Below are 27759 nucleotides of genomic sequence, written 5' to 3' on the forward strand. Positions count from 1 at the left end.
TGCAAAATAAAAAAAATTCTGATGCATCAATGAAGGTGGATAACTATCTAATGCTAATCAGTAGGATAGCCATTTTTCACAATAGTAGAGATGCAAAAAAAATCTGTAAACATTAAAAGGGAACAATATTACTGTGCTAAAAGGTTTGAACCTAAAGGCTAATTTGGAAGCTCATATTTCCTGAATGGAAGAAAAAGAATCACATTTGGCATTTCTAAAGCTTTTATTCTTTATATATTCTGGTATCAGTGTCAGGAACACCCTATTGTTTAATATTAAAGCTGTATCAAGTTTCCTAGTCTAAGGTAGAAGCACAAAATACTATAAATGGCAAAGGCAAGCAAAGTTTCATATTAAATCATCAGCTGTCCTGAATTCAATGTGTACTCAATAGTTTGTGTATTGACTTATGCTTGTCACAGCAGAGTATTTCCTGTGTCATCACATCAGTAGTCCTGTATGTGAAGGGAGCTGACTGACTGGCTCATTTCCATAGCTGAGCTAGCCAGTTTCTCTGTAATGGCCGATGCATAGACAGGGAAAGTGGCAAGCTTAGCTATTGAAATAAGCCAGTTAGTGACCCCTTTTCACACACAGCACTTCCAATACAGGGAATTCTCCCTAGTGTGAAGGGCAAGCCATAATTGGTGACGCCAACACCACTGCTGAAGAATGGGAAACTTTGGAAACGTGGATATATTAGCAAATTCTATATTTATAAATTAGAAACACAGTTAAAAATACATTCCTTAAAGCAGACAACAGTAACATCCTTATTTCCTTCACAATCGAGAATTAATGTCCTCCATGTTCTTCCTTACTGCTCGGTGCCTGGCTGTTAGACAACTGTCTGCAGTAGGATTTGCTAGTAGGTGGAGCATCAGATGATGAGCAGAAGATTTACCCCTGTGTTCACTGTAGGATTTCTACAAGACTGACTGTTTCAGGATCATATTTCTTATTTTATTTAATATTTTGTTACTGTGTTCCTTGAAGTCACCTGTGATCCTTTTTATTGTTAATCCCACCAACCCTTTGGTTTTATTGTATATGACATCCACATATTCATATTCAATCCATAGATTCTAGCTCCTCGACTTCACATGGACTGTGTGGACCCTCCTGTTTGTACAGACTCAATTATATTGTAACATGCCTGCAGCCTTTTAAAATTGAATGTAAAATACAAAAAAAAAGAAATAAAGAAGCAAAATGACTAAAGGACAGGAAATGTCAAAACATCCAGCCTCTGCTGAAACCAGATAAACACAGAAAATGTAATTTTGCCAGAAGCAAGCCTTTATCTAGCTGGGTGGAATTTTCCAGTATGAACCTTCTGCCCAGCCTGCAGGGAATAGAAAACAATGCTGCTCAAAAATTATTCCGCCACTTGTTGATTTTCTAATTATGACAACCATACACATGCCATGGTCTGTTCACATCATGACCAATCGGGATGTTCTGCCTAAAGGCACAAGGTGGGGCATCGTTGTTTACATAAAAACACATCACTGATCGATCTGCTAAAGAGTTTGGTTTATTTTCTGCTGCATCCTGCTGTATCACATTCAAGCAATTCAGACTTTAAGATGTCTTTCCTAAAAAAGGGTGTTGGAGTTGATTTAAATACAAGTGACATAGGTAAGCAAAGTTTACTTATCTAACAGTAACCGCATCCCCAGACTTTATAGAAGAAAGTGCCTCATTTACAGTATTTTTGAAATGATAACATTTTAATTTAGAAAGTTTTAAAATATTTTGAACAATTTTTAGACACAGTGATTCTCACTACAGACTGGTTAAAAATGATCATCAAATGTTTTGCACAGATATTGACGTTGGTATGTTTTATGATAAATTCATGTACATGTATGGATAGCTTCTTCTACCTGATATGCTATCTGATGCAGTGATAATTGGACGTTTACTATCACAATGAGTTATATCAAGTGAGCGGAAATCTGTCTGTACACATTAGATTAAGACACTTGTCAGCTTGATTTTCAAAATGAACGTAATGCAACAAAAAGTCTAAGGAGTATAGATATTAATATCTTACACTAATGAGTAAGAAATTACTGGCAATAACTATTATTTAATGTACCGGTCACAAGAGTCTAGCAGCAGCTTGCCCCCCTTTCTTCAGTCAAATGAGAAGATGACAGATGAAGGAACCAGAAGCTATCCTACGTGTGTAGCCAGTGTATATGGAATAGACATAACCCCCATTTTAAAGCATTACTGCTGCATTTTTCCATTTTTAAGTGCATTATACATTTATGAAAAGACAGGTCACATGTGTGCTAAAGGCATAAATATTCCAAAGCCACAGATAACATGAATGTTTTTATATCTACACATGTGCTTCAATGTGTTTACATTATTTATAACACCAAAAGTAAAGAAATGAACCAGATCATGACTTCGTATACATGCACTGTGTAGGAGAATGTTCACACCGTGGCCATTTCGCAAACAAAACCCAAGAAAAAAAACAAATGAGCATGTATTCAGTAGTAAGTAAATAAGTAAATCGAAATAGCATGTGTAAATAATGTAGGGCACTTAGATAACACTATTTTGATAAAAAAAGCTATCCCAACATGACAGACGGGAAGATCCCATCTCTAGTGTTAAAACCTCACCTTGTGTCAGCCGATACAATAATAACTGAAATCAGAGTTATCTTAGTGGCAGCATCCTCCTCATTGCCTCGAAGAGGTCATTTATATAAAGTGATAAAAGTTGATTTCTGAAAAACAAGGCATTATATAAGACACACAGGTAGGCATTTTTTCAACTCAACATTCTATAACCTGTATGCCCATAATTATACTTTAGATAAGTCAAAAGTGGTGATAGATTCCCTTTAAAGGGATTGTCTGGACAAAATGAAGATTTTCCCAGTGGCTTGCCATGTTAAAAAACAAGAAAGGATGCCATACTCTCCTTCTGGCACTTACCAGGACCCAGCGATGGCTGCTCCATGGTCTGCGTTTATGCCATCGGAAGTCATCACCATTCAAAGCCACTGGTCACTGCATTCAGTTGACTTCCACAACATGTCATTGGCCAATCACAGGTCCCAGTGGTCCAGCAGCTGCTTTGAAGCGTAACAACTTCCTGCTGGTGTTAAAGCAGACCTTGAAGCGGCCAGAGCTGGAACCTTGTAAGTTCTTTAAGGTGAGTTTAACTTCTATTGTTGTTTTTTAACGTATCAACCCACTAGGGAACACTTCATTTTGCCCATACAACACCTATAAAATGAACAAAGGCTAGAAAAAACTGTGATAGGCAGCCTCTTCCAAACCATCACCATAACTTTAATATTACCCTATTTTTGGGTTATAAGAAGGTCCTTTATAAGTCACCAATAACTACCTCGGCTTGAGTAGGGCCCCTAGACAAGAGCTTGATATGAGCCCTTTGCAGTCCAATTCTTCATCATAATGCAACTGTCTATGTGTCCAAGAGTGGAGCTGCTTGCTGCTTTTGAGGTGGAAGTGGCCCCTTACCTCTTGAGCCCCCCTTGTCCCAATGATATATTCGCCCTTGTACAGGTGTTCTATAGTAATGACACCTATAAACTTGTCAGTTGGACTTGATCAGAAATGAAAACTGAAATGGGAATGAAAAGGGAAGAATCAAAACACAGAACAAAAAGAAACAGTAATACTGATAATTCTTAATTTTGTATTCACTACTGTTTTCTGGTTAAAAACATAACGAAAACTCGCAAAAAACTGCATGTATGTATCCACACACAGCAAGGCGCGGGAGAACAGCAACAGCAGGCATCACTCACAGAATCCCAACGTCAGGCTACTTATATTAGTTATCCTAAACAGAGCACTGGGACCCTTGTCCCCCTCTTTTTCCTCATTGCATACTTCTCATAAGGACTAAGCGATTATGATAAAGGCTCCGGGAAGCCAAAACGTCTTTGTAATATCACATTCCTTATTTTGTTTATATTCTGTTATGCTCCCAGATTATGTTACTTTAACCTTGATAAAATTTGGCATATGATAACATTAGAGTGTGCGGTGAATTTGCTATTCTACTTAAGCCTATGGGTATGCAGCGGCTAGTTTTTTCATACTACGAATGTTTAAATTCAGTTTGCATATGCCTTAGGATCGTCCATCCACAACTGTTATGACCGAGGTATCTGGAGTGCTAGGTGTATAATATTAGATGCTTTTGACAATATAGATGCTGAAGCTATAGTATAAGCTCAATGGACTTTCATGACACTAAATTCTTTGTGTTCGTGCTGCAGAAAATAGGGTGTTCCAGGGTGTACCCTGAGGATTTAGATTTTCTCATTTTGAGCAATGTTTTTTTACATCAAGTGGAACCACACCTCTATCTGGATGAATGGGTTTTGTAGCTCGTGATCGTTCCACCCATATCACATATGCACAAAATGCTGTCCCAGGCACCACACCCAGCACTGTTCTGTCAGTGAATACTGAACCCGTGCACTCACTTACACATGCTTCTCTGCGACAAACCGGCTTTACAAAGAAGCACTGTGATCAAAACTGATGTTCAGTTACATATGATGTTGGTCTACTTTTTGTCTTTCCACCTATGGCTAGCTATAGAAATGAAACAATGTAACAGTTTTGGATATTAAATATGCTGCAATAATAAAAGTCTGTGTAATCAGTGCATCATCTTACACAGTGCAAACATGCTCCAGCTACTTAATGTGATGTAGGAATAATTACGTGCAACAGGTATCTACTGCCAACAGAAATATAAACTATGTAAATCAAATGGGCATGCTGTAATCCTGGCCACTTATATTACAGTAAAACAAGGAAAAGAAGCTGTCCAGGACACTGCCAACCAGTGTGTACAAGAAGGTCAGAAAGTTGCTCAAGAAGGTAAGTAAACTCTGAATCTATAAACCAAGGTAGCTTTTTGAAAAAATGATGTTGAGCCCAATAATATTGCACTGAATTGGGCCAATGGTAAAACAGTGAACAGGGTCCAATCATAGAACAGTGAACTGAGCCCAATGGAAGAGCAGTAAATTGGCCCAATAGTAAAGAACAGGGCCAAAGGGTAGAACAGAGAATTGGGACAAATATTGGAGCAGTGAACTGGGCCCAATGGTAAAACAGGAAACAGCACTCAATGGTAGAGCGGTGAGCTGGGCCCAATAGTAGAGCAGGGAACAGAACCCAATTGTAAAGCAGTGAATTGGGCCTAATTGTGGAGCAGTGAACAGGGCTGAGAGTGGAGCAGTGAACAGGGCCCAATGGTATATCAGTGAGCAGGGTCCAATGGTAGAGCAGTGAAAAGGGCCTTAAGGTAAAGCCGTGAACAGGGACCAATGGTAGAGCAGTGAACAGGCCCCAATGGTAGAACAATGAAAATGGCCCAATGATAGAGCAGTGACTAGGGCACAGTACCAGAGGAATAAACAGGACTCAATGTACCATAGAAGTGAACAGGGCTCAGTACTGGAGCAGTGAACAGGGTTCAGTGGTAGAACAGGGAATTGGGTGCAATATTGGAACAGTGAACAGGGCTCAGTACTGGAGTAGTGAACAGGGTTCAATGGTAGAACAGTGAATTGAGCTAAAGAGTGGAGTAGTGAACAGGGCCCAATAATAACAACAGTCACAGCCAACTCCAACAACATATTGAAAAGTGAGTAGACCTTAGATTAAAGGGAACATAGCTGAGAACTGTCTACAAATTATGACAGAAATGTAATCAAGTTATCAACGAAAACACATTCCTTGTAGTAGCGCACAACATCTGAAAGATGTGCCTAATCATTAAGAGACACATGCCTCCTAATGAATTTAGAGCATCTTACTCCAGCAGCACACTGTTCTTCAATACTCGTGTAGAATGCACCATTTTTGATTAAACATGACAATGTATTTTAACACAATAGCCAAATAAATGCTGGGTCACATTAGAGGGCCTCATACACTATATACGGTACTTTATATACTCGTGTTTAAGCCGAGTTTTTCAGCACAATTTCTTGTGCTGAAAATGCCCCACTTGGCTTATACAAGAGTCAATTTTCCCAGAAAGATGGCTGGGTGGGGGAGTGGCAGAGCAGCAGGTCACAGAGGCAGGAGCTGGCGGCTGTGGCTAAAGCCTGTGCAGCTGCTAAAGAAAAATTGCGCTGGCAGTGAATATTAATTTTTCTGTAATAGCGCATGGTGACAGCTGCCGGCTTCCAGCACACATCCTATGTACCTTCCCTGCATGCCCTCACTACATTTCGTTCATTCCGGCGCCAGCAGATCTTCCGGACGAATGATCACGTGGCCCCGCTCCTAAAGGTAATAAATATTCACGCCTCTCCACTCCCACAGGCATGGTGTAAATATTCATTGCCTTAATGAGTGGGAACACACGATCGCTCAGCAAGAAGAGCTGATGGTGTCAGAACAAGATGCAGTGAGGGCACGCAGGCAAGGTAAGTAGGATTGTTCTTTTTTTTATAAGAGCTATGCATACAAGAATAACAGATACGTAGCCATGAATACAAGGATAGGGATTAAGGAGTCATGCATGCAAGGACGGGATGGGGGAGATATGCATACGAGGACAGCGACAGGGGAGATATGCATACAAGGACAGGGACTGGGGAGCCATGCATACAAGGACAGCGACGGGGGAGATATGCATACAAGGACAGGGACTGGGGAGCCATGCATGCAAAGACAGGATGGGGAAGCCATGCATACAAGGACAGCGACGGGGGAGCCATGCATACAAGGACAGCGATGGGGAGCCATGCATACAAGGACAGGGACAGGGGAGCCATGCATACCAAGACAGGGACAGGGGAGCCATGCATACAAAGACCGGGAGCCATGCATGCAAGGACAAGGACCAAGGAGCCATGCATACAAGGACAGGGACAGGGGAGCCATGCATAGCAGGATAGGGATGAGGGGAAAATGCATAACCGGCTTATACTAGAGTCAAGAAGTCAAGCATATATGATAACTATTGGCTGAACAAAAGGTCAGCCAATCATTCAGCTGGCAGCAATTTCTACTGACTAATTGAAGTGCTTTGCTGAGAGCTCCTGTGTTTTCTACAAGAGAGCCGCTACCAAACTTTCCTGGCAACAGATTGCCTGACCTAAAACAAAATTATCAGCAGTCCAAAATAGAACATACCAGATTCTTGTCTCCCCAAATATGATCTGTTAGAGAACGTATTATTAGACTGTCGGATGAGCCTGCTGGTGGGTTTGGTAGACCCTAGTCTAATCTGTATGGGTGCATTAAATCTGGACCATAAAGGAGGTAGCTCCTCTCATGACTTCATCCAAGTTTTACTGGATGCCTAATAAAAGATTTACACTTTTATGTTATTTAATTCTATGGAATAGTGAAATCCTAATCAGTTAAAAGAAATGGTTATGATTACAGGGTTTGACATTTTTACATGTCTACAAAATAACGCAGGCATGGGTATTTTATGTCTTACAAGTTGGTCTATAAAAGTAGTAATATTTGCTAATTCAGAATTTACAGCAACATGTTTAGAAGACAACCACACAGGCAGCCTATTAGTGAATGTATTAATCATTTACCAGGTTTGCTGGAATATGTAGTTTTCTTAACAGATCATTGCCAGGCATCAATATAAGTTGTGAAGAACAAACTATCTGCACAAAACAATATTGAGAAATCACATAAATTGGGAGAATCCTTCAGTTTAACCAAATGTACAATGTACCCACTGTATATCAACTATACAGATATAATCCAAAAGTAAAAACTAATAGCATTTAATGTGATTCACAGCAATGCAAATGTGAAAACAACACCTAATTTTTACTATAATGGGTATTATGCATATACTAATAATTTTTGCTCCTTTTCATACCAGCTGTAGACAAAGGATGCCAAGCTGCCAAAGATGCAGGAGAAAAGGCAGTTGATCAACTGAAGTCTGGAATCAAGTTTAAGTGAAGACCTGGCCAGATGATGTCATTTATGGAATTTATCCAATTTATTATCTTTAATAATTAAATAATATAATCTGGTTAATTGCTTATATATTTTTACCAACATTGCACATTATATGTCCCAATTACTAACTGCAATAAAAATTGTTGGACAATTGAAATCATGATTTTTTTTAAACTCTTAAAAATGATTTGATGTAATCAACTTATCTGCTCACCTAAAGCTCCTTGTCTTGGAATGATGACCTTGGTCTCCTTGATAGAAATGTTGACTTGTAATCTTCTAATACCCAGAGGATGCATGTGTTACCTGCAGATTCTGGTGCGGATTCGCTAATGACTTTACCCTTTCCAGTGCAAAGGTTGAAATTTTCAATGAATTCTGCATAATTTCTGTACAAAAATTTTCAGCAACCTGTGCATGAGATTTGTTGAAATTGTATATATTTAGCTGGTATTGCAGTACGCTGCAGATTCTCTTAAAGGCATTCTGTAATGCTGTAGATAAGCCCCTGATGTAACCTCCCATCTTCATACGATGACGTCCTCTTCCTTGCTTCTGTCGCGGCTCCTGCGCAGGCATACTGATTTGCCCTGTTGAGGACAGCGTAAAGTACTGCAATGCGCAGGCCCTGGGCCTCTCTGACCTTTCCCGGCGCCTGCACACTGCAGTACTTTACGCTGCCCTCAACATTGCAGAGAATTACGCCTGTGCAGGAGCCGCAACAGAAGCAAGAAAGAACACATCTTCGCATGAAGATGGGAGGCACTACCTGCGATGCCTATCGGACCGGACCGCATCGGGACCGCCCCTGGGTGAGTATAATCTAACTTGCTTTTCTTATATTTCAGGTTACATCAGGGGCTTATCTACAGCTTTACAGAATGCTGTAGATAAGCCCCTGATGGCGGTGGCAGCAGTTTATAGCGACAAAATGAGGTGACAGATTCCCTCAAATCTGCTAAGAATATCGGCAACAAATATGACCACGTAAACATGCACTAAAAGTAAGTTCATACATGGAAGATTTAGTGCAGATTTTTTCCTTCAGCTAATCTACAGCAAAATTTGCACGCTATATGAGAATTTTTCTGCAGATTTTATTGGTGATATTGAGATTAATAGGAAGCTTATTAAAAAAGTATTTGAATGTGATTTTTATCTGAATTTTGAAACACAATCTGCACCAAAATCCACCTGGTAAAAAACTGTATGAACATACCCTGTGTCACCGTACTTCGATAAACCTGTCGTTCTTGGACAGGAGAACCAAAAATTACATATCGATCAAGGCAGAGTAATACGCCCAGCAATCAACAGGGAATAAGGCTATTGTGCTTCGGAAATGACAGCTTTTGAAGGAAGATGAGTTTCAGAGCAAAGACTCATATAGACGTCTATTGATAATAATGATAATCTTTATTTTTATATAGTGCATAGAACATATTCCGCAGCCCTTTACAGTTTGCCCACATTATCACCACTGTCCCCGATTGGGGCTCATAATCTAAAGTCCCTATCAGTATGTCTTTAGAATGTGGAGGAAACCGGAGTACCCGGAGGAAACCCACACAAAGATGGGGAGAACACACAAACTCTTTGCAGATGTTGTCCTTGGTGGGATTTGAACCAAGGACTACAGTGCTGCAAGCCACCGTGCCCAATTGGCCTGATCACGGAATGTAGTGCATGGATTGGCCATGAGTCTCCCATCTAGAACATGACAGATTCAAATATTTCTATAAAGCAGTTACGCTCAGGTCTGGAGACCTGGTGCCAGTCCATGCATAGTGGCCCATGATTAGACCTAGATCCACAGATGTCTGTTTTAGCTCTTATTGTGATAGAAAAGAATTTCTCCATTTCTAGTCATCTTTAAGTTAAAAAAAAGTGGATTAGGGAAAAGGGCATCAAAAGTGTATGAAATGTGGTCTATGAAATCTGCTGGGCCTGAGTGTTTTTTTCCATACAGTTGTGCCTTTTGCAGCTCCTGTGAGGCAGACAGAGTGGTGAACAGCCCAATAGTAAGTGTATGGCATCCATACATGGTGAGAGGGAATGTACAAATAGAATTACTACTGAGCCCATGCCCTTCTCAGTGCATGCACTTCAAGCAGGAACAGCACACTTTAGTGTGGCATTTTGAGCAACACAAACACAAATATGCATATATAGCACATATCATGAAGGGGATAAAAAGATTTCTATATTTAGCAAGTGTTCGGACACTTCAGGCATGTGAAATATAACTTTAACCCCTTAGTGACAGAGCCAATTTGGTACTTAATGACCAAGCCAATTTTTACAATTCTGACCACTGTCACTTTATGAGGTTATAACTCTGGAACGCTTCAACGGATCCTGCTGATTCTGAGAAAGTTTTTTTGTGACATATTGTACTTCATGTTAGTGGTAACATTTCTTCGATATTACTTGCGATTATTTATGAAAAAAATGGAAATATGGCGAAAATTCTTAAAATTTTACAATTTTCAAACTTTGTATTTTTATGCTCTTAAATCAGAGAGATAGTCACAAAAAATAGTTAATAAATAATATTTCCCATATGTCTACTTTACATCAGCACAATTTTGGAAACAATTTTTTTTTTGTTAGGGAGTTAAAAGGGTTAAAAGTTGACCAGCAATTTCTCATTTTTACAACACCATTTTTTAGGGACCACATCACATTTGAAGTAATTTTGAGGGGTCTATATGATAGAAAATAACCAAGTGTGACACCATTCTAAAAACTGCACCCCTCAACGTGCTCAAAAGCACATTCAAGAAGTTTATTAATCCTTTACTTGCTTCACAGGAACTGAAACAATGTGGAAGGAAAAAATGAACATTTAACTTTTTTTGCAAACATTTTACTTCATTTTTTTTTTTTTTTCACAAGTGTAAAAACAGAAATTTAACCATAAATTTCAATTTCTCCTGAATACACCGATACCCCATATGTGGGGGTAAACCACTGTTTGGGCGCACCGCAGAGCTTGGAAGAGAAGGAGTGCCGTTTTACTTTTTCAATGTAGAATTGGCTGGAATTGAGATCGGACACCATGTCGCGTTTGGAGAGCCCCTGATGTGCCTAAACAGTAGAAACCCCCCATAAGTGACACCATTTTGGAAACTAGACCCCTTAAGGAACTTAACTAGATGTGTGGTGAGCACTTTAAGCCACCAAGTGCTTCACAGAAGTTTATAAAGTAGAGCCGTGAAAATAAAAAATCCTTTTTTTTTCCTCAAAAATTATTTTTTAGCCTGCAATTTTTTATTTTCTCAAGGGTAACAGGAGACATTGGACCACAAAATCTGTTGACCAGTTTGTCCTGAGTACGCAGATACCCCATATGTGGGGGGCACTGTTTGGGCACCCATCGGGGCTCGGAAGGGAAGGAGCACCGCTTGGAATTCAGACTTTGATGGGATAGTCTGCGGGCGTCATGTTGCATTTGCAGAGCTCGTGATGTACCTAAACAGTATAAACCCCCCACAAGTGACCCCATTTTGGAAACTAGACCCCCCAAAGAGCTTATCTAGATGTGTAGTGAGCACTATGAACCCCCAACTGCTTCACAGAAGTTTATAATGTAGAGCCTTGAAAATAAAAAAAATCGTATTTTTTCCACAAAAATGATCTTTTCACCCCCAAATTTTTATTTTCACAAGGGCAACAAGAGAAATTGGACCACAAAAGTTGTTGTCCAATTTATCCTGAGTACACGGATACCCCATGTGTGGGGGGGATTACTGTTTGGGCGCATGGCAGAGCTTGGAAGGGAAGGAGCACCATTTTGGAATGCAGACTTTGATAGAATGGTCTGCGGGCGTTATGTTGCATTTGCAGAGCCCCTGATGTACCTAAACAGTAGAAACCCCCCACAAGTGACCCCATTTTGGAAACTAGACCCCCCGAAGAGCTTATCTAGATGTGTAGTGAGCACTATGAACCCCCAACTGCTTCACAGAAGTTTATAATGTAGAGCCTTGAAAATAAAAAAAATCGTATTTGTTCCACAAAAATGATCTTTTCACCCCCAAATTTTTATTTTCACAAGGGTAACAGGAGAAATTAGACCCCGAAAGTTGTTGTCCAATTTATCCTTAGTACGCTGATGCCCCATATGTGGGGGTAAACCACTGTTTGGGCGCATGGCAGAGCTCAGAAGGGAGGGAGCACCATTTGACTTTTTGAGCGCAAAATTGGCTGTGGCGTTTAGAGACCCCCTGATGTAACTATACAGTGGAAACCCCCCAATTCTAACTCCAACCCTAACCCCAACACACTCCTAACCCTAATCCCAACCCGATCCATAATCCTAATCACAACCCTAACGATAATCACAACCCTAACCCCAAAACAACCATAACCCTAATCAGAACCCTAAATCCAACACACTCCTAATCCTAAACTCAACCCTGACCTCAAACCTAACCCTAATCCCAATACACCCCTAACCCTAATCCCAACCCTAACCTTAACCCTTATCTCAAACCTAACCCTAATCCCAAGCGTAACCCTAATGCCAACCCTAATCCAAACCCTAACCCTAATCCCAACTCTAACCCTAACTTTAGCCACAACCCTAGTCCTAAATTTAGCCCCAACCCTAGCCCCAACTTTAGCCCCAACCCTAACTTTAGCCCCAACCCTAACCCTAACCCTAAATTTAGCCCCAACCCTAACCCTAACCCTAGCCCTAACTTTAGCCCCAACCCTAACCCTAACCCTAACTTTAGCCCCAACCCTAACCCTAACCCTAAATTTAGCCCCAACCCTAACCCTAAATTTAGCCCCAACCCTAACACTAAATTTAGCCCCAACCCTAACCCTAACCCTAAATTTAGCCCCAACCCTAACCCTAACCCTAAATTTAGCCCCAACACTAACCCTAACTCTAACCCTAAATTTAGCCCCAACTCCTCTAGCTGCCGGCCGGCAGATCATGGCGGGCACACTGCGCATGCACCCGCCATTTTCTTACCAGAGGAAGAAGCTCGAGGCCAGTAGGGGACACAGGAGGACCCAGGGACACCGGTAAGTTTAACAGGGTCCCCGAATCCCCCTATTTCTCTGTCCTCTGATGTGCGATCACATCAGAGGACAGAGAATTACACATCGCTTTTTTTTTTTTTGCGGTCGCCGGTAAACAGTTAATTGCCGGCGATCGCAAAGCAGGGGTTGGTAAAAACCGACCCCAATCATGTTCTTTGGGGTCTCGGCTACCACCGGCAGCCGAGACCTCAAAGATCTTCCGGGTGCCGGAAGAAGATGGTGGCGCCCGTCGGGCCCCACGAGGAACACCGGGGGAGACAGGTGAGTATCGGGGGCGATCAGGGACCCCATTTCGCTGTCCTCTGATGTGTGATCACATCGGAGGACAGAAAAATTAAATGGGAAATCGTGTTTTTGGTTCTTTTTGCGACCGCCGGTAAACAGTCACATTTGACTTGATCGAATTTATCTAACACATCGCCAATTGGCTATGTATATTGTGAGTTGCCATTTGTCCATGATACATTTGATTGTTTTTTAGGGTGGTGGTTTTTTGTTTTTTTGTTTGTTGTCATATTTTTCTGGCCTATGTGTGTGAAATTGTCATCTTGCCACCTGAATTGTGTGCTCTGCAGCCATCTATGCGTGCACAAATCATGATAAACATGTGGCATTGTATCGTGTTTGGATCCACAGGCATATACTATACACACTAGATGAAGATATATCTCTACAGCTTCTCTATATAGGAGAATAGCTATATCCTCTCTGTTGCATTATCTAAACCCAAGAATTCTCTTTTGCACTACCCAAATCCAATAATTGTGAGGGCATAGAAAGAAATTATTCTGCAAAAAGAGCATTAGGCTATTTAGCATATTTGGTCTTAATCAAAGATATATCTAATCTGTTATACTAGTGATATTTACATTATCCAAGATACTCTGAATCATTATCTTTGCTGGCAGAACACAGTATTTGCCTAGCTGAGGTAGCCAAGAAGAAATTATCTCAGTACGCATACGACATTGCGCACACACACATCTTTCTTTCTCACCTGCCTATTCACCATCTTCCTCACCCCCTGCCACTACAGGGCCCAGTAGGGTTAGCAGGGTGAGCCATCGAGGAGCGGGGGCGCCACTGCGCAGGGTTAGGGTGCCAACCTCCTCAAGTAGGCAGGTTGAGATAGGCCAGTATAGGGATAGGCACCCCCCTGGTTGTTTTTCTTTCTTTTTGTGGTGCTGGTGTTATGTTAATTAATTGAGGTATTAATGTGCTAAGGTTTTATTGAGAATTAATAAAGATATAAAGTTTTAATAATAAGGGGGGACCTCAGTGAGACAAATAGTAATAATCCCTCTGCTTCAATTACGTATATACTATAAACAGTTAATTACCAGCGATCGCAACCCAGGAGTCGGTAAAAAAAAACCGAATCATGTTCTCTGGGGTCTCAGCTACCCCCGGTAACCGAGACCCCAGAGAAAATCCAACTCTGGGGGGCGCTATTCACTTTTTCCACAGCGCCGTTAATTAACAATGCTGTGGTTTAACTACCCTTAACTGCCGCCGTTAAAAGGCGTATCGGCGGTCGTTAAAGGGTTAAAGCACAGCTAGCTATCTAAATAGTTAAAAATAGAAAAAGCACACAGCACTCCAGTATTTACCAATATAAAAGTGGACTTTATTTAGCCCATGTGGCATGGCGACGTTTTTGGTGCAGTGAACCTTTTCAAGCAGTTAATTAGGTGTACAAGCAAATAAGTATTGGAGTATTACAACAAGGTATAATTTACAAATTATCCATAAAAACAGCATACACGCATAATATATAATAATTTGTGCAACACGCATATGATCAATTTATCATTATAAACTGTATGTGTCATGAAGTGCTAAGAACAAGTAGAAACATATCATAATAAGATATAAAATTATTTGATTAACATATCAATTATGTCATGTGTGTCATATATGCAGAAATGGGTCACCCAGGTGCTTATCGTTATTATTTCCTTTTCTGACAATTTACACTCCATTCTCTGCGCCATGTAATGTTAGTGCGCATGTTCATATGTGTCAATGCCAGTCAGTTAATGAGAACACAAGGAGGTCAAAGTGTGTCTGTGCATACGCACTGCAAACTATAGTTTGTAGACGCCATTTCTGTTATGGTATAATACCAGAAAATTCTTGCATCTGTGCACTATTAGGTTTAAACTTGCAGTCACCATTAGAGTTGAGCGACTTTCATTTTTTTAAGATCGAGTCGGGTTTTGTGAAACCCGATTTTGTCCAGAGTCGAGTCGAGTGCAGTCGGCCGATTATCGCTAAAAGTCGGGGATCGACCGAAACACGAAACCCAATGCAAGTCAATGGGGAAGCATAGTCGGCAGTGAGTGGAGGCCAGGAAAACACCTACAGTGCCCATTTTAATGCCAAAAACATCCATTCTTGTTTCTGAAGCTTGTCAATCTTAATTAACTTTATAATAATAGTTGGGCATAGGGAATTGGGGGTCATTTGGCAAAAGTTGTGGGGGGAGTAGGGCCGGCTCAAGTTTTTCGTGGGCCCAGGAAATGCGGACTACGTCACGGCGGTGTTGCAGGGAAAGGTAAGTATTTCAACGTTGCAAGTGCTGTGATCCTGAGCAAACAGGGGGGGCCCACTCGTTCGCATTGGCACTGGCACAGGGCCCCTCAAAGTACAGCGATGTGTGTTTGCATGGCGGGGGCGCCTCCCACCAGCAGCGACACTTTTGCGTACTCTGAGGGGCCCTGTGCCAGTGACGTCGCCAACGAGTATGCCCCCCCACCTGATGAAGGAACCTGCACTTTCATCTGCACCTTCCTCTCTGTCCCTGTGTAAGGTGGTATAACATGCGGGAAGGGGAACCTTACTTTCAGCAGGGTCAGATTCTGGCTGTGTAGAGTATAAGGGGAATGTAGTGGTCTAGGTCAATGTACCAGCAGACTCATCTAGCAGTGGCTGGGCAATGGGCAGGATGAGGAGGAAACAGATATAGGGCCAAAGAATAAAGTAGGCTAAATGCAGTTCAAAATTGGTAACAGGACTAAACAGGCGGCATTGCTTTGTTCAGTGGAGTAGCAAAGCCAAGAGCAGCAGACACTGTTTCAAGGGCCTAACCACACTAGTAGGCCAAATGCAGTTTAATATCTGATAGTATAGGGCGAAAGCCAGAATGTGGAAGCTCAGCTTTGTTCAGTTGAGGACAACACCAGGCAGGGGCAGACAGACACTTTTAGTAGGCCGGAACAGCCAATTTTTTAAAAAAACAGCAGTTAGTAAGAGGCAGAAGGTAGAAGCTCAGCTTTATTCAGTTGAGGACAACACCAGGCAGGGGCAGACAGACACCTTTAGTAGGCCGGAACAGCCAATTGCATTTTTAAAAATGGTAATTTGGAACTGAAGGTTGAAGCTCAGCTTTATTCAGTTGAGGACAACACCAGGCAGGGGCAGACAGACACCTTTAGTAGGCCGGAACAGCCAATGGCATTTTTAAAAATGGTAATTTGGAACAGAAGGTAGAAGCTCAGCTTTATTCAGTTGAGGACAACACCAGGCAGGGGCAGACATTCACCTTTAGTAGGCCGGAACAGCCAATTGCATTTTTAAAAATGGTAATTTGGAACAGAAGGTAGAAGCTCAGCTTTATTCAGTTGAGGACAACACCAGGCAGGGGCAGACATTCACCTTTAGTAGGCCGGAACAGCCAATTGCATTTTTAAAAATGGTAATTTGGAACTGAAGGTTGAAGCTCAGCTTTATTCAGTTGAGGACAACACCAGGCAGGGGCAGACATTCACCTTTAGTAGGCCGGAACAGCCAATTTTTTAAAAAAACAGCAGTTAGTAAGAGGCAGAAGGTAGAAGCTCAGCTTTATTCAGTTGAGGACAACACCAGGCAGGGGCAGACAGACACCTTTAGTAGGCCGGAACAGCCAATTGCATTTTTAAAAATGGTAATTTGGAACTGAAGGTTGAAGCTCAGCTTTATTCAGTTGAGGACAACACCAGGCAGGGGCAGACAGACACCTTTAGTAGGCCGGAACAGCCAATGGCATTTTTAAAAATGGTAATTTGGAACAGAAGGTAGAAGCTCAGCTTTATTCAGTTGAGGACAACACCAGGCAGGGGCAGACATTCACCTTTAGTAGGCCGGAACAGCCAATTGCATTTTTAAAAATGGTAATTTGGAACAGAAGGTAGAAGCTCAGCTTTATTCAGTTGAGGACAACACCAGGCAGGGGCAGACATTCACCTTTAGTAGGCCGGAACAGCCAATTGCATTTTTAAAAATGGTAATTTGGAACTGAAGGTTGAAGCTCAGCTTTATTCAGTTGAGGACAACACCAGGCAGGGGCAGACATTCACCTTTAGTAGGCCGGAACAGCCAATTTTTTAAAAAAACAGCAGTTAGTAAGAGGCAGAAGGTAGAAGCTCAGCTTTATTCAGTTGAGGACAACACCAGGCAGGGGCAGACAGACACCTTTAGTAGGCCGGAACAGCCAATTGCATTTTTAAAAATGGTAATTTGGAACTGAAGGTTGAAGCTCAGCTTTATTCAGTTGAGGACAACACCAGGCAGGGGCAGACAGACACCTTTAGTAGGCCGGAACAGCCAATTTTTTTAAAAAACAGCAGTTAGTAAGAGGCAGAAGGTAGAAGCTCAGCTTTATTCAGTTGAGGACAACACCAGGCAGGGGCAGACATTCACCTTTAGTAGGCCGGAACAGCCAATTTTTTAAAAAAACAGCAGTTAGTAAGAGGCAGAAGGTAGAAGCTCAGCTTTATTCAGTTGAGGACAACACCAGGCAGGGGCAGACAGACACCTTTAGTAGGCCGGAACAGCCAATTGCATTTTTAAAAATGGTAATTTGGAACTGAAGGTTGAAGCTCAGCTTTATTCAGTTGAGGACAACACCAGGCAGGGGCAGACATTCACCTTTAGTAGGCCGGAACAGCCAATTTTTTAAAAAAAACAGCAGTTAGTAAGAGGCAGAAGGTAGAAGCTCAGCTTTATTCAGTTGAGGACAACACCAGGCAGGGGCAGACAGACACCTTTAGTAGGCCGGAACAGCCAATTGCATTTTTAAAAATGGTAATTTGGAACTGAAGGTTGAAGCTCAGCTTTATTCAGTTGAGGACAACACCAGGCAGGGGCAGACAGACACCTTTAGTAGGCCGGAACAGCCAATTTTTTAAAAAAACAGCAGTTAGTAAGAGGCAGAAGGTAGAAGCTCAGCTTTATTCAGTTGAGGACAACACCAGGCAGGGGCAGACAGACACCTTTAGTAGGCCGGAACAGCCAATTGCATTTTTAAAAATGGTAATTTGGAACTGAAGGTTGAAGCTCAGCTTTATTCAGTTGAGGACAACACCAGGCAGGGGCAGACAGACACCTTTAGTAGGCCGGAACAGCCAATTGCATTTTTAAAAATGGTAATTTGGAACTGAAGGTTGAAGCTCAGCTTTATTCAGTTGAGGACAACACCAGGCAGGGGCAGACAGACACCTTTAGTAGGCCGGAACAGCCAATTTTTTAAAAAAACAGCAGTTAGTAAGAGGCAGAAGGTAGAAGCTCAGCTTTATTCAGTTGAGGACAACACCAGGCAGGGGCAGACAGACACCTTTAGTAGGCCGGAACAGCCAATTGCATTTTTAAAAATGGTAATTTGGAACTGAAGGTTGAAGCTCAGCTTTATTCAGTTGAGGACAACACCAGGCAGGGGCAGACAGACACCTTTAGTAGGCCGGAACAGCCAATTGCATTTTTAAAAATGGTAATTTGGAACTGAAGGTTGAAGCTCAGCTTTATTCAGTTGAGGACAACACCAGGCAGGGGCAGACAGACACCTTTAGTAGGCCGGAACAGCCAATTTTTTAAAAAAACAGCAGTTAGTAAGAGGCAGAAGGTAGAAGCTCAGCTTTATTCAGTTGAGGACAACACCAGGCAGGGGCAGACAGACACCTTTAGTAGGCCGGAACAGCCAATTGCATTTTTAAAAATGGTAATTTGGAACTGAAGGTTGAAGCTCAGCTTTATTCAGTTGAGGACAACACCAGGCAGGGGCAGACAGACACCTTTAGTAGGCCGGAACAGCCAATTTTTTAAAAAAACAGCAGTTAGTAAGAGGCAGAAGGTAGAAGCTCAGCTTTATTCAGTTGAGGACAACACCAGGCAGGGGCAGACATTCACCTTTAGTAGGCCGGAACAGCCAATTTTTTAAAAAAACAGCAGTTAGTAAGAGGCAGAAGGTAGAAGCTCAGCTTTATTCAGTTGAGGACAACACCAGGCAGGGGCAGACAGACACCTTTAGTAGGCCAGAACAGCCAATTGCATTTTTAAAAATGGTAATTTGGAACTGAAGGTTGAAGCTCAGCTTTATTCAGTTGAGGACAACACCAGGCAGGGGCAGACATTCACCTTTAGTAGGCCGGAACAGCCAATTTTTTAAAAAAACAGCAGTTAGTAAGAGGCAGAAGGTAGAAGCTCAGCTTTATTCAGTTGAGGACAACACCAGGCAGGGGCAGACAGACACCTTTAGTAGGCCGGAACAGCCAATTGCATTTTTAAAAATCGTAATTTGGAACTGAAGGTTGAAGCTCAGCTTTATTCAGTTGAGGACAACACCAGGCAGGGGCAGACAGACACCTTTAGTAGGCCGGAACAGCCAATTTTTTAAAAAAACAGCAGTTAGTAAGAGGCAGAAGGTAGAAGCTCAGCTTTATTCAGTTGAGGACAACACCAGGCAGGGGCAGACAGACACCTTTAGTAGGCCGGAACAGCCAATTGCATTTTTAAAAATGGTAATTTGGAACTGAAGGTTGAAGCTCAGCTTTATTCAGTTGAGGACAACACCAGGCAGGGGCAGACAGACAACTTTAGTAGGCCGGAACAGCCAATGGCATTTTTAAAAATGGTAATTTGGAACAGAAGGTAGAAGCTCAGCTTTATTCAGTTGAGGACAACACCAGGCAGGGGCAGACATTCACCTTTAGTAGGCCGGAACAGCCAATTGCATTTTTAAAAATGGTAATTTGGAACAGAAGGTAGAAGCTCAGCTTTATTCAGTTGAGGACAACACCAGGCAGGGGCAGACATTCACCTTTAGTAGGCCGGAACAGCCAATTGCATTTTTAAAAATGGTAATTTGGAACAGAAGGTAGAAGCTCAGCTTTATTCAGTTGAGGACAACACCAGGCAGGGGCAGACATTCACCTTTAGTAGGCCGGAACAGCCAATTGCATTTTTAAAAATGGTAATTTGGAACTGAAGGTTGAAGCTCAGCTTTATTCAGTTGAGGACAACACCAGGCAGGGGCAGACATTCACCTTTAGTAGGCCGGAACAGCCAATTTTTTAAAAAAACAGCAGTTAGTAAGAGGCAGAAGGTAGAAGCTCAGCTTTATTCAGTTGAGGACAACACCAGGCAGGGGCAGACAGACACCTTTAGTAGGCCGGAACAGCCAATTGCATTTTTAAAAATGGTAATTTGGAACTGAAGGTTGAAGCTCAGCTTTATTCAGTTGAGGACAACACCAGGCAGGGGCAGACAGACACCTTTAGTAGGCCGGAACAGCCAATTTTTTAAAAAAACAGCAGTTAGTAAGAGGCAGAAGGTAGAAGCTCAGCTTTATTCAGTTGAGGACAACACCAGGCAGGGGCAGACATTCACCTTTTGTAGGCCGGAACAGCCAATTTTTTAAAAAAACAGCAGTTAGTAAGAGGCAGAAGGTAGAAGCTCAGCTTTATTCAGTTGAGGACAACACCAGGCAGGGGCAGACAGACACCTTTAGTAGGCCGGAACAGCCAATTGCATTTTTAAAAATGGTAATTTGGAACTGAAGGTTGAAGCTCAGCTTTATTCAGTTGAGGACAACACCAGGCAGGGGCAGACATTCACCTTTAGTAGGCCGGAACAGCCAATTTTTTAAAAAAACAGCAGTTAGTAAGAGGCAGAAGGTAGAAGCTCAGCTTTATTCAGTTGAGGACAACACCAGGCAGGGGCAGACAGACACCTTTAGTAGGCCGGAACAGCCAATTGCATTTTTAAAAATGGTAATTTGGAACTGAAGGTTGAAGCTCAGCTTTATTCAGTTGAGGACAACACCAGGCAGGGGCAGACAGACACCTTTAGTAGGCCGGAACAGCCAATTTTTTAAAAAAACAGCAGTTAGTAAGAGGCAGAAGGTAGAAGCTCAGCTTTATTCAGTTGAGGACAACACCAGGCAGGGGCAGACAGACACCTTTAGTAGGCCGGAACAGCCAATTGCATTTTTAAAAATGGTAATTTGGAACTGAAGGTTGAAGCTCAGCTTTATTCAGTTGAGGACAACACCAGGCAGGGGCAGACAGACACCTTTAGTAGGCCGGAACAGCCAATGGCATTTTTAAAAATGGTAATTTGGAACAGAAGGTAGAAGCTCAGCTTTATTCAGTTGAGGACAACACCAGGCAGGGGCAGACATTCACCTTTAGTAGGCCGGAACAGCCAATTGCATTTTTAAAAATGGTAATTTGGAACAGAAGGTAGAAGCTCAGCTTTATTCAGTTGAGGACAACACCAGGCAGGGGCAGACATTCACCTTTAGTAGGCCGGAACAGCCAATTGCATTTTTAAAAATGGTAATTTGGAACTGAAGGTTGAAGCTCAGCTTTATTCAGTTGAGGACAACACCAGGCAGGGGCAGACAGACACCTTTAGTAGGCTGGAACAGCCAATTTTTTAAAAAAACAGCAGTTAGTAAGAGGCAGAAGGTAGAAGCTCAGCTTTATTCAGTTGAGGACAACACCAGGCAGGGGCAGACAGACACCTTTAGTAGGCCGGAACAGCCAATTTTTTAAAAAAACAGCAGTTAGTAAGAGGCAGAAGGTAGAAGCTCAGCTTTATTCAGTTGAGGACAACACCAGGCAGGGGCAGACATTCACCTTTAGTAGGCCGGAACAGCCAATTTTAAAAAAAAACAGCAGTTAGTAAGAGGCAGAAGGTAGAAGCTCAGCTTTATTCAGTTGAGGACAACACCAGGCAGGGGCAGACAGACACCTTTAGTAGGCCGGAACAGCCAATTGCATTTTTAAAAATGGTAATTTGGAACTGAAGGTTGAAGCTCAGCTTTATTCAGTTGAGGACAACACCAGACAGGGGCAGACAGACACCTTTAGTAGGCCGGAACAGCCAATTTTTAAAAAAAACAGCAGTTAGTAAGAGGCAGAAGGTAGAAGCTCAGCTTTATTCAGTTGAGGACAACACCAGGCAGGGGCAGACAGACACCTTTAGTAGGCCGGAACAGCCAATTGCATTTTTAAAAATGGTAATTTGGAACTGAAGGTTGAAGCTCAGCTTTATTCAGTTGAGGACAACACCAGGCAGGGGCAGACAGACACCTTTAGTAGGCCGGAACAGCCAATGGCATTTTTAAAAATGGTAATTTGGAACAGAAGGTAGAAGCTCAGCTTTATTCAGTTGAGGACAACACCAGGCAGGGGCAGACATTCACCTTTAGTAGGCCGGAACAGCCAATTGCATTTTTAAAAATGGTAATTTGGAACTGAAGGTTGAAGCTCAGCTTTATTCAGTTGAGGACAACACCAGGCAGGGGCAGACAGACACCTTTAGTAGGCCGGAACAGCCAATTTTTTTAAAAAACAGCAGTTAGTAAGAGGCAGAAGGTAGAAGCTCAGCTTTATTCAGTTGAGGACAACACCAGGCAGGGGCAGACAGACACCTTTAGTAGGCCGGAACAGCCAATTTTTTAAAAAAACAGCAGTTAGTAAGAGGCAGAAGGTAGAAGCTCAGCTTTATTCAGTTGAGGACAACACCAGGCAGGGGCAGACAGACACCTTTAGTAGGCCGGAACAGCCAATTGCATTTTTAAAAATGGTAATTTGGAACTGAAGGTTGAAGCTCAGCTTTATTCAGTTGAGGACAACACCAGGCAGGGGCAGACAGACACCTTTAGTAGGCCGGAACAGCCAATTTTTTAAAAAAACAGCAGTTAGTAAGAGGCAGAAGGTAGAAGCTCAGCTTTATTCAGTTGAGGACAACACCAGGCAGGGGCAGACAGACACCTTTAGTAGGCCGGAACAGCCAATTGCATTTTTAAAAATGGTAATTTGGAACTGAAGGTTGAAGCTCAGCTTTATTCAGTTGAGGACAACACCAGGCAGGGGCAGACATTCACCTTTAGTAGGCCGGAACAGCCAATTTTTTAAAAAAACAGCAGTTAGTAAGAGGCAGAAGGTAGAAGCTCAGCTTTATTCAGTTGAGGACAACACCAGGCAGGGGCAGACAGACACCTTTAGTAGGCCGGAACAGCCAATTGCATTTTTAAAAATGGTAATTTGGAACTGAAGGTTGAAGCTCAGCTTTATTCAGTTGAGGACAACACCAGGCAGGGGCAGACAGACACCTTTAGTAGGCCGGAACAGCCAATGGCATTTTTAAAAATGGTAATTTGGAACAGAAGGTAGAAGCTCAGCTTTATTCAGTTGAGGACAACACCAGGCAGGGGCAGACATTCACCTTTAGTAGGCCGGAACAGCCAATTGCATTTTTAAAAATGGTAATTTGGAACAGAAGGTAGAAGCTCAGCTTTATTCAGTTGAGGACAACACCAGGCAGGGGCAGACAGACACCTTTAGTAGGCCGGAACAGCCAATGGCATTTTTAAAAATGGTAATTTGGAACAGAAGGTAGAAGCTCAGCTTTATTCAGTTGAGGACAACACCAGGCAGGGGCAGACATTCACCTTTAGTAGGCCGGAACAGCCAATTGCATTTTTAAAAATGGTAATTTGGAACAGAAGGTAGAAGCTCAGCTTTATTCAGTTGAGGACAACACCAGGCAGGGGCAGACATTCACCTTTAGTAGGCCGGAACAGCCAATTGCATTTTTAAAAATGGTAATTTGGAACTGAAGGTTGAAGCTCAGCTTTATTCAGTTGAGGACAACACCAGGCAGGGGCAGACATTCACCTTTAGTAGGCCGGAACAGCCAATTTTTTAAAAAAACAGCAGTTAGTAAGAGGCAGAAGGTAGAAGCTCAGCTTTATTCAGTTGAGGACAACACCAGGCAGGGGCAGACAGACACCTTTAGTAGGCCGGAACAGCCAATTGCATTTTTAAAAATGGTAATTTGGAACTGAAGGTTGAAGCTCAGCTTTATTCAGTTGAGGACAACACCAGGCAGGGGCAGACAGACACCTTTAGTAGGCCGGAACAGCCAATTTTTTAAAAAAACAGCAGTTAGTAAGAGGCAGAAGGTAGAAGCTCAGCTTTATTCAGTTGAGGACAACACCAGGCAGGGGCAGACATTCACCTTTAGTAGGCCGGAACAGCCAATTTTTTAAAAAAACAGCAGTTAGTAAGAGGCAGAAGGTAGAAGCTCAGCTTTATTCAGTTGAGGACAACACCAGGCAGGGGCAGACAGACACCTTTAGTAGGCCGGAACAGCCAATTGCATTTTTAAAAATGGTAATTTGGAACTGAAGGTTGAAGCTCAGCTTTATTCAGTTGAGGACAACACCAGGCAGGGGCAGACAGACACCTTTAGTAGGCCGGAACAGCCAATTTTTTAAAAAAACAGCAGTTAGTAAGAGGCAGAAGGTAGAAGCTCAGCTTTATTCAGTTGAGGACAACACCAGGCAGGGGCAGACAGACACCTTTAGTAGGCCGGAACAGCCAATTGCATTTTTAAAAATGGTAATTTGGAACTGAAGGTTGAAGCTCAGCTTTATTCAGTTGAGGACAACACCAGGCAGGGGCAGACAGACACCTTTAGTAGGCCGGAACAGCCAATGGCATTTTTAAAAATGGTAATTTGGAACAGAAGGTAGAAGCTCAGCTTTATTCAGTTGAGGACAACACCAGGCAGGGGCAGACATTCACCTTTAGTAGGCCGGAACAGCCAATTGCATTTTTAAAAATGGTAATTTGGAACAGAAGGTAGAAGCTCAGCTTTATTCAGTTGAGGACAACACCAGGCAGGGGCAGACATTCACCTTTAGTAGGCCGGAACAGCCAATTGCATTTTTAAAAATGGTAATTTGGAACTGAAGGTTGAAGCTCAGCTTTATTCAGTTGAGGACAACACCAGGCAGGGGCAGACAGACACCTTTAGTAGGCCGGAACAGCCAATTTTTTAAAAAAACAGCAGTTAGTAAGAGGCAGAAGGTAGAAGCTCAGCTTTATTCAGTTGAGGACAACACCAGGCAGGGGCAGACAGACACCTTTAGTAGGCCGGAACAGCCAATTTTTTAAAAAAACAGCAGTTAGTAAGAGGCAGAAGGTAGAAGCTCAGCTTTATTCAGTTGAGGACAACACCAGGCAGGGGCAGACATTCACCTTTAGTAGGCCGGAACAGCCAATTTTAAAAAAAAACAGCAGTTAGTAAGAGGCAGAAGGTAGAAGCTCAGCTTTATTCAGTTGAGGACAACACCAGGCAGGGGCAGACAGACACCTTTAGTAGGCCGGAACAGCCAATTGCATTTTTAAAAATGGTAATTTGGAACTGAAGGTTGAAGCTCAGCTTTATTCAGTTGAGGACAACACCAGACAGGGGCAGACAGACACCTTTAGTAGGCCGGAACAGCCAATTTTTTAAAAAAACAGCAGTTAGTAAGAGGCAGAAGGTAGAAGCTCAGCTTTATTCAGTTGAGGACAACACCAGGCAGGGGCAGACAGACACCTTTAGTAGGCCGGAACAGCCAATTGCATTTTTAAAAATGGTAATTTGGAACTGAAGGTTGAAGCTCAGCTTTATTCAGTTGAGGACAACACCAGGCAGGGGCAGACAGACACCTTTAGTAGGCCGGAACAGCCAATGGCATTTTTAAAAATGGTAATTTGGAACAGAAGGTAGAAGCTCAGCTTTATTCAGTTGAGGACAACACCAGGCAGGGGCAGACATTCACCTTTAGTAGGCCAAAACAGCCAATTGCATTTTTAAAAATGGTAATTTGGAACAGAAGGTAGAAGCTCAGCTTTATTCAGTTGAGGACAACACCAGGCAGGGGCAGACATTCACCTTTAGTAGGCCGGAACAGCCAATTGCATTTTTAAAAATGGTAATTTGGAACTGAAGGTTGAAGCTCAGCTTTATTCAGTTGAGGACAACACCAGGCAGGGGCAGACAGACACCTTTAGTAGGCCGGAACAGCCAATTTTTTAAAAAAACAGCAGTTAGTAAGAGGCAGAAGGTAGAAGCTCAGCTTTATTCAGTTGAGGACAACACCAGGCAGGGGCAGACAGACACCTTTAGTAGGCCGGAACAGCCAATTTTTTAAAAAAACAGCAGTTAGTAAGAGGCAGAAGGTAGAAGCTCAGCTTTATTCAGTTGAGGACAACACCAGGCAGGGGCAGACAGACACCTTTAGTAGGCCGGAACAGCCAATTGCATTTTTAAAAATGGTAATTTGGAACTGAAGGTTGAAGCTCAGCTTTATTCAGTTGAGGACAACACCAGGCAGGGGCAGACAGACACCTTTAGTAGGCCGGAACAGCCAATTTTTTAAAAAAACAGCAGTTAGTAAGAGGCAGAAGGTAGAAGCTCAGCTTTATTCAGTTGAGGACAACACCAGGCAGGGGCAGACAGACACCTTTAGTAGGCCGGAACAGCCAATTGCATTTTTAAAAATGGTAATTTGGAACTGAAGGTTGAAGCTCAGCTTTATTCAGTTGAGGACAACACCAGGCAGGGGCAGACAGACACCTTTAGTAGGCCGGAACAGCCAATGGCATTTTTAAAAATGGTAATTTGGAACAGAAGGTAGAAGCTCAGCTTTATTCAGTTGAGGACAACACCAGGCAGGGGCAGACATTCACCTTTAGTAGGCCGGAACAGCCAATTGCATTTTTAAAAATGGTAATTTGGAACAGAAGGTAGAAGCTCAGCTTTATTCAGTTGAGGACAACACCAGGCAGGGGCAGACATTCACCTTTAGTAGGCCGGAACAGCCAATTTTTTAAAAAAACAGCAGTTAGTAAGAGGCAGAAGGTAGAAGCTCAGCTTTATTCAGTTGAGGACAACACCAGGCAGGGGCAGACATTCACCTTTAGTAGGCCGGAACAGCCAATTTTTTAAAAAAACAGCAGTTAGTAAGAGGCAGAAGGTAGAAGCTCAGCTTTATTCAGTTGCAGCTTCTTGGCAATAATATAAAGAAGACGCGACAGGACAACACTCGGTGGATGCCATATCTGTGTTTTCAATGGAAAAAAACCTTTCAGTTAACTACTTGCAGGAGCAAGTTTTTGTAGCTGGTGGACAATTTTTTTTTTAAAAAAGCAGTTAATAAGAGGCAGAAGGTAGAAGCTCAGCTTTATTCAGTTGCAGCTTCTTGGCAATAATATAAAGAAGACGCGACAGGACAACACTCGGTGGATGCCATATCTGTGTTTTCAATGGAAAAAAACCTTTCAGTTAACTACTTGCAGGAGAAAGTTTTTGTAGCTGGTGGACAATTTTTTTTAAAAAAAGCAGTTAATAAGAGGCAGAAGGTAGAAGCTCAGCTTTATTCAGTTGCAGCTTCTTGGCAATAATATAAAGAAGACGCGACAGGACAACACTCGGTGGATGCCATATCTGTGTTTTCAATGGAAAAAAACCTTTCAGTTAACTACTTGCAGGAGCAAGTTTTTGTAGCTGGTGGACAATTTTTTTTAAAAAAAGCAGTTAATAAGAGGCAGAAGGTAGAAGCTCAGCTTTATTCAGTTGCAGCTTCTTGGCAATAATATAAAGAAGACGCGACAGGACAACACTCGGTGGATGC

General features: G+C 42.4%; 1 long non-coding RNA gene across 1 annotated transcript; it reads left to right on the forward strand.

The window, feature by feature from the left end:
• Window positions 1-1502: 1502 nt before the first annotated feature.
• LOC143770079 (uncharacterized) lies at window positions 1503-8127 on the forward strand. Its single transcript, XR_013214545.1, has 3 exons — window positions 1503-1641; window positions 4821-4895; window positions 7888-8127. It is a non-coding gene; the product is annotated as an uncharacterized LOC143770079 (long non-coding RNA).
• The last annotated feature ends 19632 nt before the right edge of the window (window positions 8128-27759 follow it).

The sequence above is a fragment of the Ranitomeya variabilis genome, chromosome 4 (genome assembly GCF_051348905.1).
Source record: "Ranitomeya variabilis isolate aRanVar5 chromosome 4, aRanVar5.hap1, whole genome shotgun sequence".
NCBI classification, from domain to species: Eukaryota; Metazoa; Chordata; class Amphibia; order Anura; family Dendrobatidae; genus Ranitomeya; species Ranitomeya variabilis.